General features: G+C 40.6%; 1 long non-coding RNA gene across 1 annotated transcript in view; it reads right to left on the bottom strand.

The window, feature by feature from the left end:
* Positions 1-9,110, bottom strand: part of LOC111815642 — a 64,665-nt gene extending 55,555 nt beyond the window's left edge. The window contains exon 1 of the long non-coding RNA XR_002820312.1: positions 8,970-9,110. This is a non-coding gene — a long non-coding RNA (uncharacterized LOC111815642). The remainder of the gene's footprint in view (positions 1-8,969) is intronic.
* Positions 9,111-11,910: the final 2,800 nt, after the last annotated feature.

Here is an 11,910-nt window from a genome sequence, read left to right as displayed (position 1 = left end):
TGGAATGATTTGTTCTAATGGTGTTTGTAAATAGGATCACAAGTCCGCATCTTGTACAGCAATTAACCACTAAGAAGAATATATGCAGTGTATTATTTGTTGAAACTGTACTTCCGATTTGATTTGAAACTGTCTCATTGCTATATGTTTATCAATAAAACTAGAAAATATAGTTTTTTTCTAAAAATAGAAAAAAATAAAAAAAAAAGACTCTAAAAAAAAAAATTGATCACCTCTGCAACATGGCGATAGATTCTTTCAGAATAGTCTGTTCTTTTATTGTGTGACTAGAAAAAAATGTTTGGAAGGATAAACACTAAGTGAACCACAGCGGTTACTTTGGGACATGGGATGGGATGGGTGAAGGGAAGGGGACCTGGACCAACAGACTTTCCTTTTTTTTAAATCATATTTATTTGATAGAGTCTTGCTATGCAGCTGAAACTTGGAATGATCCGCCTGTCTCAGCCTCCCCAGTATTAGGATTACAGGCGTGTGCCACCACACCTGGCTTCAGTGCTGGCACTGTGTACCGGGAGTTCCAGGGCTGGTGAGGCACGTAGTACTGGGGACTGAATTCAGGTCCTTGTGCTTGCCAGGCAGGTGCTTAGACCACCAAGCTATCTCTCCAGCCTGAGACTTTCACTTTTCCTAGATGCACTTCTGAATAGCTAGAAGCAGTCTTTAATGAGGATGCTTTAAGTTTTAATGTGAGAAAACTACTATAAAGAGACTTCGAAATAAATGAACAAGCAAATAAACATACTGTTCCAAAAGTCTGGCCAATCTTATTTTTTTCTGTAAGAACAAAGATTGTGAAGCACAACAAATGTTTGGGAAGAAATCATGTCTGCTGTCACCTGCCATATGTTTGGCCCTGTCCAAAGCAGCTGGTGTGGCACTGTTTACCCATAGTGTTTGCATGTCTTTGCTTGGCTTGTGTCCCACTCTATGATTCCAAAATTAGCACAAGGCTAAGCATGAACTTTCCCCTCAACTCTCATGCTGCAGGGCCAGTGATCTGAGTTTTCTGGTCTGCCTGGTAACACGCATTGCTTTCAAGTACTGATGTGTGATCCTATTTAGACAAAGTTTTCTGAGCGTTTGCTGTTTATAACTATGGTCAAGTATAGATTGACATTTTCTAAACTGGGGAACAAGTAGTATATTTAGACAGCAGACTTTTCAGGTTATTAACACTAGTTATCCCTTGACCAAGTAACTTAGTCTATGCAGTGCCTTGGTGTCTTCACATGTTGTGTGAATTTAATGCAATAACATATACCAAACCCTTTTAGTGGTGTCTGTCACTCAGCAAGTGTTAGGCATCATTATTATTTGCACATCTAAAGGCATGGGGGCCTTCATGAGCCTGGGGACCATCCAAATGCTCTGGCTAAAGTAATTGACAAGTTAGATTGAAGGCCTTGTTAAATTTTTGTAAGATCCTAACCACCATTGTTGTCCCTAATACTTCAGACTTAATGTTGGTTATTGTCATACTATTGTTCATTTGTTTGTTTGTTTAACAAAAGCTTTTACTTGGCCACTTTGACTATTAAATTTATTTCCACAAAAGCTTTCAGATACAAAACATATCTTTGGATTCTGTGAGAGGAGACAACCTCCTACTCGCTTTCATCTCCCGTCCATACACTCACCTGCTTTTCACTGAGTTCCCTGGTCTGGTTCATTACAGTTTATAAAACATCACTTGGAGCGTGGGATATAGCTCAGGGGCACAGTGCCTACCTGGCAAGCCTGAGGTCTTGAGTTGGAGTCCCACTACCAAAATTTTGTTGTTGTTTTAAATAAACAAATACTAGTCTCACATCGTCCTTTACGATTTCTCAGTTGTCTCTTAATTCCCTGACTTGAAACAAAGGCAAATTCTGGAATAAGGCAAAAATAAATTATTAGGATTTTTCTTTAAAAGCAGATGTATTCCAGTAGAAAAGTATAAAAATAAGGTATATAAAGTAAATCCATATTAATGCGATGAGCTGTAAAAGGCTCAAGTCAATAACTTCTGAGGATGACCCACTAATATTATAGACTGCTAGACAGTATTAGATGTTTAGTTGAATTCAAACACTTATATAGTATTTAGATGCCAATAGAATATACACCTCTGACAGGACAAAAAAATAAATAAGTAAATAAAAATTTTTTTAAAAGAAAAAAAAATGGAAATAGAAAGAAGCAGTCAATGCTCTAGTTAGTTTTGTCTCATTTTTTTCAATTGTTTGCACTTTTTCTCTTCTTAATTTCTTATACATTGCTCCAGTTTTTTCTTCTTCCCATATCTGGTAATATGAATAGCTGGTTGTAAGACTATACCATGTATTACAACAAATACTGTGAAATTCATATTACTTTGTTAAGTAAAATTCTGTATGAGTTGTCAAAAAATAAATAAATAGATAAATAATAGCAGATGTATTTCAAGTGGGATGGAAGTTGTAATAACCATTTGGAAGTAAATTTGATAGTAATGTAAAGTATTTAAAGGCATATCTAAGCTCCTTCACTCAGAAATTTCGCTTTTACTAATACAAAAAATAGGCAAAGTTCATAAACCTTTACTTGCATTAGCAATCTATTGGAGGCAATTCAAATGTCCATTAATAGCAAATATAATAAATAATTATGACATTTTAGACTATAAATATTCTTTATACTATAAATTTTTTCACACGAACTTTTTTTAGATGAGGGAGATCTATGCACAGAACATGAAGGGGTACCCATAGAATATAGGTGAGTTTAAAAATACAAAATAGCCACTGACTATCACACTACCTTAGTTCTCAACTGCTGAGTAACAATCCCCCAAGAAACCTTTTGCACCTTATAGCAACCTTCATTTATCTGTTCATGACTCTTTGTGACATTTGAGTTGGGCCCAGCTGGGACAGCTCCCTCTGCTTTTTGCAGTATTGGCTGAGTACAATTACCTAAGCTACTAGGAAGGGGCAAGGAGACAGCCCTCCCTGTCTAGTCTCTCTCTAGCTGGTCTCCCATCTTCCAGAAGGTGAATCCAGACTTTTTCATACACTGGGTACTGTCTAATGGGTGAGAGCAGAAGAGGCACTTCCTCTTGAGGCCTTGGCGTGAGGTCCCCACCATGTCTTTTTAATCCATTTCTACCCATCAGAACAAGTTATAAGCTTTGGTCAGGTTCAAGGAGTGGAGAAACGGACTTCTCTGCTTGCTGAGAGTTATGTGCTTATTGTCATTCAACATGGCCTGCAAGCCCCATTCATGTTCTCGTTCTTGTTCCTGTGTGCACATTCCTCCTGTGCTGAATCTGGGCCAGCCCACTGGGCAGTAGGAAGTGGTGGGGGTGATGATTAGGATTTCCAAGTTGCGATCGTATTGGCTTTGTACCTCCCGCCTTACTCTCATATCACTTATAGGGAAGCCAGGTCCTGTCCTGGGAGGACATTCAGGAGGAAGGGAGGTTCTGCCAACAGCCAGCACCAAGGTGTCAGCCATGCAGTGAGTCACCTGGCACAGGACGTCCTGCTCCTGTCCCACCTTCAAGAAACTGCATCAGCCAACCCCTCCCACGCCCTGTGAGAGTCCCGTAGGCAATGTCCTTTTACGCTACGATGCCTAATTCAAAGACTATTGTGAGACAGAAAAAGATTCCTGTTAAGCCACTAATTTTTAGTGATTGATCATGCAACATTAGATAATGAATAAAAATTGTAAATAATTGTGACATATGGGGTTGGGAGATAGCTCAGTAGAATAAGTGCTTGCCTGGCAAGTACAAGGTCCTAAGTTCGATCCCTGGTACCATCAAAATATAAAAATAATAATTGTGTTGGGGGCGGGGGAGATGGCTCAGTGGAATAAGCACTTCCCTGGCAAGCGCAAGGGCCTGAGTTCAATCCCCGGTTCTGCCAAAAAAATAAAATAAATAAAATAATAATAATAATAATAATAATAATTGTGACATAGATAAGTAGAACAATAGAGATGATAGATACAGATACAGATAATCCTCAGAGACAGGGAATAAGCATATAATGTGGGCATGTTCTAGAGAGTGTGTGTGTGTGAGTGTGCGTGCTTACTGGGTACTAAGGAGCAGGCAGACATACTGTATTCTTGAGCCCTTTTTTAAATTACTCATTTAAGATTTTTCACTGAGAATGTTATTTTTAAACAAAAAATTATCTTGATATTTCAAAATACTTGCACGCACAGTGGCTATGAGCAAGTGGCAGTGGGGAGGGCTCCAACCCATCTAAGAGTTATTGTAGGACATCTGGCATCACCGTCCAGCCTGTGACTGCATGACAGCAGTCAGACAGCAGCCCAGCCGAGGTGGTTTACCAAGGTGAACACCCTCTTGGTGAAGCAGAACCCTGAGGCCAAGTCCATAACGCAGCCACAGTGAAATCTGGGCATCCATTTTGCTTTCAAATAAGACTTTCCAGCAAGACAGCATCCCACCTAGTTTCTGAAATGCAATTAGTTCACAGCTGGATCTGGTTTAGTGCACGAAGAATCTGTTTGAAAAAACAAACACAAAATGGGGCCCAGCTGTCTGAACCAGTTTAGAGGACTCCGCATTTAAAACAAAATGTTCCTATATGTTTTCTGATCACCATTTCATTGCAATGTGGTTTTGAAAATCAACATGACCCAATCAATTAATCAGTGGAATTGGCCAGGCCTTTTAAAAATCAAGAGTTTAAAAGTTTTCATTCCCTGAAAATAGCGATGATTGCCATTATGGCATCCTGGGTTGTTTTTTGTTTTTTGTTTTTTTCAGAGTCTGAGATAACTCCACAAACTTTCTCCTGAAGTGTAAGAAGTTTGCAGTGTTTTTGACATTGTTCTTTTCATCTGAGATGTTTATTATTCCTATTTTTATTGATTTACTAAGTGTTGACAGTGGCCTCAGGGCTGGAAATGGGTCCTCCAGGACGCTGTAGCCTTGGTCTAATGGACAACAGCTTGGTTCTCTCCTCTGCGACTACCCAGGAGGCATAATATTTAGCCTCGTGGTATTGCACAGAGCCCTGGAAGAGGTAGTTTCACCTCAAAAGTGAATATCTTTAACTTTTTAAAAGACATAATATACAAAAATGTGATATATAGGTGACACTTTTTACCCCTATAGATCCTGCATAGATTGCTTAAATTTTTGAATTTGTAATTTAATAGGAAAGCTTAAATCTAACTGTTCTTCTATTCTATTTGCAAATAAAATTGGGATTTCTCAATGCAACAACTTCATTTATCCTCACTGCTTTTTTTTTTTCAGAACCGGGGATTGAACTCAGGCCCTTGCACTGCTTTTTGTCCAATCTCTGGCCAAAACTCCCAACTGAGCATCAGGTGGGGCATCTTAGGCATAGAAATATGAAAATGGCCATCCTGCCAGAAGCCACGGGCCCAAGTTTGCTGAAAATTGTTCAGAAAGAATATCACACTCCCCAGTTGTTTGGGACTAAAAGAGTGAAGGTCTGAAAGTTGGGTGTCTGCTTCGTAGGTCCGCCTCCAAGACTCACTGTGATTTTGAGCTGCTGCTTCCCTCCTTCTAAGGCCTGGTTGTCTTCCATGATAGGATGGGAAAAACTGTTTAGAAAGACAACAGTAATACAAACCAGAAATCCTAGCTACAGAGATAAGATACACTGGTATGCATTTGAGTGGCCCAAATTAGTGGTAAAACTGTTCAATGTAAAATTTCTGACCAGGTTTGCCTAAATTTCCTTGAAAAATTTAGATTGCAGGAGGGCTTTGTTTTAATATTGGTTTTGCAGACAAGACAAACATTTGTCTTATAAACTTTCTAATTCCAGTGTGAGATTTTCACAAACATGTTTTACATGTGTATAGAGAAGCTATTCATGAAAACAGCACAATATAAAGTATAGCCCAAATGACTGAAAGTTGAAAGAGGGGAGGGGGGTATGCTCTGGTAGAGGACAGAAACAAAGAGCCAATCAAGTCTGGCACGGTAGCACACTCTGTAATCCAGCACTCTGGGAGGCTGAAGCAGGAGGATTACAAGATTGAGTCTAGGCCTGGGCAATTTGGAGAGTTAGCAAGACCCTGTCTCAAAAGCAAAATTTAAAAGGGCTGGAAATACAGCTCAATTGGATGGGCCTAGGTTCAATCCCCAGAACTCCAAAAAAAGAAAATAAATTCAAGAATCTTAAATATTAAGTTAGCTTCCTGAGGAACTAGATTGAAAGTGACTCAGAATTTTATTGTCTCCTCCCTGACGTATGGGGCCCATGAAAGTTTGACTAATTCACCAACCAACTTATAACAATAAAGAAAATTGAAGCAAGAGTGAAGAAGCCTGTCTGTGCTTGGCTGGCAACCCTGTGAGTGCATGGCCTGCTTAAAAGAAGATTAGAGGCTGAATAGCCACCCCTTTCATGCCACCATCCTAAGATACCAGATTTGAGAGGAAGAGGGAAGGAAGCCTGAGCTTTTTCAGTGAGGCACCAAGTCCCCAAGCAAGGGGACACTGAGAAGGACATGCTCCTCTGCCTCCCTCATCAGGTTGGTCAGTGACTCCTAATGTCACAATCATGTTGGTCCAAAACCCCTGCCCTCATCCATTGGCTTGGTCTCTTACTCCTGCTAGGAGTCTGCAGAAAGGCAGAAGAGTGGTTCCACATTGTACTTTCATGGACAGGAAGTTCCTTCCTAACATGGACAGGAAAACAAGGGTTTCCTGGCTCTGCCTCAATGCAAGTAAATACAACCCTTGTGTGAATTAATTGGTCTTGCAAGGGTTTCCCATGTTGTCCAACACATGCTAACCAGTACCCAAAATTAACATGGCATCTGGGGAGGGTGTGGCTACTGATGAGTCACCATGCTTTTATAGATTCCTGTAGAGCATAAAACAGGAAAATTCTGCACTGAGGGATTTTTAGATTTTTTTTTCTCTTAGTGATGGGGGAGGCCATGTAGGTTGTTTGAATCTCAAACACATTTTTCCCATAAAATGATGTTCGAAAGCTAAGTGGCATTTGGTTTCCCAAAGCTGGCCGTCAAGTCTTTTTGCCAGTATAATTTTCAGTCTGCCCTATTGTGTTCATAAAGAATTAATTACAACAAAAGGCTACAAGGAAAAGCCAGAAATGAATTAGAACAGCATCTCATCCCTACAGCTTCCCCTCTCCCTTCCCTGAGCTCTGGAACAGCTCTCCAGAAAACAATGCAAGATGGGACCTCAGATGGGAGGTCGTCTAAGACCACAGTCAAGGCTAATTCCCTCATTTGTACAAGAGAATCTGCATCTACATCTGAATAAGAATATGAAAGTCTCTTAACAAATATTTAAGGAACTCAAGTTCCTTATGTGACCCAAATTAAAAGGAAAAAATATGTTTTCTTATTCCTACATTAAAAATTAGGACCTGTTATATACCAGGTACTGGGCAGATAGTTGTGAACAAAACAAGCCCTCTTCCTGCCTTTGTGGAAAAAACTTAGCTGTGGATTGAGGAGTGGGTATGGGTTGGTAAAGTATAAGTTAAACATTAAGCAAAGAGGCAAATAAATAATATGCATACAAATCACAGTAAATACTACACAGGAAAATAAGGGTGGGAGGAGGAGGCAGTGTGTCTCTAGAGACACAAAAGATGAGGAAGAGTTAAAGCAGGAAGAGAGAGTTGGTACATGAGTGAGGTGGAGGCCAGAACCAGGAAGACCTATGAGGGGGGAAAGCAGAAAGAATCCAAGCTGTCGTGGCAGAGTGCACCGAGGAGGAGGGAGCTGAGGTAATGCTGGAGAAGTGAGCAGGACCGCAGTATGCCAAGCCTTGTGGGCCAAGGGAGGGACCTTATAATTTATCCTGAGTGCAGTGGAAAGCTGCAGGCTGTGAGGCTCCCAGCAGGCTCTGGATGAGTGCCTAGGTCAGTTGGAAGGTGGTGCATGGATTTAGTGTAGGGACTAGGGACAGGAAGGGAAGAGGGAAACAAACCATCAAGAAGTGACTACAGAAATTCAGGTTAGAAGGAATGGAGGTTCAGACACTGCAGTAGTGGAAGTAGGCAGGAAGAAAAGATGGAGAGTTGACTTTGGGTGTGTCAAGTTCCAGGTGGTTGTGAGACACTAGGAACACAGTTGGAACTTAGACAAGAGCTCTGACCTGAGCCAGAGATAAATATGGAGGGTGTGGGGACAGAATTGATGTCTGCAAGCGCAGGTAGGCTTTAGGTTGTTCACGCAGTAATAGGTGTAGAAGGAGTAAACTAAGTTGCGTGATTATAGCAAAGAAAGGAGAGCAATTAGCCCTTACTGGTTCAAAGAAAGTATTTTCTATCTCATATGAGAAGCATCCAATTTTCATTCTGAGCGTCTCAAGAGTGAGACTAGGCCCAAGAGAAACCTAGCTCAGGTTTCAGGCTCTTTATCACAGAGGACTGGCACAGCTCCTCTGCATGTTCATACCGCCTCACTTTCGGTGCATTTGAGAGTGTAGGTGAGCAAAAATGAGGACACTTTCTCTGCGCTGTATTTGGCCTGTATTTTCTGAAACCCTGGAAGAAGAGCATTTTTTCTTCTTGGTGAAGTCGTTTTCATTTCCTTAATAATTTTAGCCACATCTGGCCATTTCTGCTTAGAGCCTGTCACTCACCGGAAACTCCCACTCCACATGGAAGTGACACACCAAAGCCATTGACTCTGGGGAGGCTCAGACCTCCAAGGGGTAGACTTCCAATAGGAGTAATTCTGCCTCGGAAAGTACACATTTGTAGGCGAAACTAACATGTCCTGTTCCTCATTCGTGACTTTGTGCTGCTTCCAGTTCACAGCAGTCTCGGTGACATGGCCATGCCAAAATAAATTAAATCCCAAACCAAAACCACCCACTGTTTGAAAATATGTCTGTTGTCAATTCCAGAATGGACTTAGTAGAAAACAACCTGTACCGATCAGAATATTCACAGGAGAGGAAAGAGAAGTGAAATTCTTACCTTTCTGAACGGAAAGCCCCAAAGCTTCCAAAGCTTCCCAAATCTGCTCGGATTGTTCCCTAGCGGTAAGAAGCTGGGAAACAGATGAGAAACTGGAAAGCCTCCATAACGTCGGCTCCTTTCCAACATTCTGGTTTTACATTTCATCCGATAAGGTTGAAGAGGCTCATTTGATGGTTATAAATTGCCTGTCCTCATCAAAGCACAGCAAGATCAGAGTCTGCGTGTACCTGGAGACTGTATGTAGCTGGGGAAGAAAGCCAAATGATAGCTTAGTTATTTATTTATTAATACATAACTGAAAGAGATGTTGCAGTGCATAAGTATTTTACAACTGTACAGTAATGTGTTGCACAATAAATTATCTAGGAGGCAGCGAAGTGCATTGTCAAGGTATATAAAGCGGTACAGCATCCCAGATACACTTTATATAGGATTATCGACTCTGTAGCGTTTCAAGTTACACTCTCAGAAAGAGAAACAAGATGCCCAAGATTAAAGAAAAAAATGTACAAACCACATGGATTTGTGAAATGACATCTACACTGAATGCCCAGCCTCTTGCCAACCCTCCTTTTTGTTGCTCTAACTTGTAAGTCTTGAGTAGTCTCTGGTGATATATAGATAGGCACAAATACAGAGACAGAGACAGAGGCAGAGGCAGAGATAGAGATATACAGATATAATGTATGTGGTAAGAAATAAAAGCTGACCCACTTCAATATAAAAAGTTTATTCAAGGGCCCGCAAGATAGCTCAGCAGACTAAGCACCTGCTTAGGCAAGTGCAGGGACCAGGGTTTGATCCCAGCCACTGAGTCCAGACAGTGTGGCCCATGTCTGTAATCCCAGCACTGGGGAGGCTGAAAACAAGAGGATCACTATGAGTCCAAGCTGCATAGTGAGACCCTGTAACAAATACATAATTTTTTAAAAAATTAAAGAAAAAAGCTTATTTAGCCTTAGGGGAAAGTACCCCAAAGTTCCGCCAAACCAAATCCAAGGATAAGCGAGTGTCCTAATGCCACAGCTCACACATTTATGCAAACAGATAACCTGTCTCCTGCCCAGAGAACCTCATTTTTGACCCTGAGCCAACTGCCCTGGGTAGTGCCTACAGCACAGGAAAGCTACTTGCTCACAATTGAGCTCATAGTGAGGACAATAAAACCAGGTTCCTGAAGTCAAAAGAGCAGTCAGACCATGGCCAAAACATAGAGCAGCCAAGGGGCTTGTGCCTGACTCCTTCCTTGCGTGCTGGTGAGGATCTTGGTGAGAACAGGACCCGGCTTGTACGTGACCTACTTTGACGTGGTTGTGGAGACAGGGCGGCTCACAATGCTGAGCGGAGGCCACATCACTAATTAATGGTCCATGTTTCTGTGGAGGAATTTCCCCCTCACAGGTAGTAGTTTATCTAAGAAAAAGCTTTGGTGGTTATTCCTGCAGAAATGCTTAAGCCAATCAGAGGAAAAGCAAGATTCAGAACAGCATGCTTCCAGAAAAGCAGCGTTTATGTTTTTGACTAGCTGGGGTCAGTTTGCCAGAATGGGGAAAGCTCTGTAACCCTCCTTTTCTGCATTACATAAAGGGAGTGGCCACAGATTATGGGGAGAATTAAATGAGATTTTGCAAGTCAGGTAATGAGCTCAGGACCTGGCAGAGATGTTGCTGCTACTACTGCAGCTGATGATGATGGTGAACAGAAAAATGCTTATTGAGAAAATACTTCTAGATATTTAAAATTAGAAATCTTAGTGTCAATCATAAAAATGTTCATTCTTTTTTATCTTATGAAAACATACCATAAATTTCATAATAATATAAGAGATAACAATAGTTACTACATACACATATGTATTTTTTAAATGTATTTGGTTGTTGCAGGGTCTCACTACATGGCTCAGACTCATGGTGATCCTCCTGTTTTCAGCCTCCCCAGTGCTGGGATTACCAGAATGTGCCATTACTTCCAGACTGGTTGGCTTAGCCCACTTGGAGGCGAGACTGGTGTGGCACGTGTTGCCAGGGATGGAACTGCAGTCCCTGCCTGAGCTTGCCTAAGCAGGCACTTGAGTCAGGTGAGCTATCCCGCCAGCCCCATAGTATATACCGGTAAGGTAGTAGCTCATAGTGTAAGACAAAAACTAAAAAGATTCTGACAAAAAGAAACACAGATAATAGCACAAAGCTTTCTTTCCTATCAACTAAGATAAAGTAATAGTATAAATGAAACTGACGGGCATATATATTGAAATATTTTTTAAATAATGTAATTTTGTTCTTTATTTGTGTTTCTCATATGATATTTGAGCTTGTGTGCCTGACTTATTTTACTTAACAGTATGGTCTCACGTTGCATCCATTCATCTACAAAAAGCCTCAAATTCATCTCTCTTGGCGGCAGGGCAGCACTGTGCTGTGTATAAATACTCTTTCTTTATCCACTCATTTGTCAGTTTACATACGTACTCTTTCTGAGTTCTAGTTATTATCAATTGTACCGCTAGAAGCATAAGTATGCCTGTGCCCCTCTAATATATCTGTAACTCTTTTTTTTTAGTTACCCAAAAGAAAGAAAATGCTTTATTCTCACAAAGACTTTTAAACAAATGTTTATAGCAGAAGTAATCATGAAATAGAATTGAGAAATATTTGAAGGATAATTGACTAATGAATAAACAAACTACAATATATCGATGCCATGGGGTACATATAATTGGAACAAACTACTTACATATACAATGGTACAAGAAAATCTAGAATGAATCAGCTAAAAGAAAAAGCCAAACATAAATATTTACCAGGCTATAATCCTTTCTGTGTTTCATTCTACTAAAGGCAAAATTAAAGGAGAAAAACCGATGAATGGTATTGGATACTAGCGGTCAGCGGAGGCTATTGATTGAAAAGCATGAAAGGACATGTACAGATGCAGAGAT

Source organism: Octodon degus, unplaced genomic scaffold (assembly GCF_000260255.1).
Source record: "Octodon degus isolate 3935 unplaced genomic scaffold, OctDeg1.0 scaffold00019, whole genome shotgun sequence".
NCBI lineage: Eukaryota > Metazoa > Chordata > Mammalia > Rodentia > Octodontidae > Octodon > Octodon degus.
The sequence above is the reverse complement of the archived record's forward strand: the minus strand, read 5'-3'. Positions and strand labels throughout refer to the sequence as shown.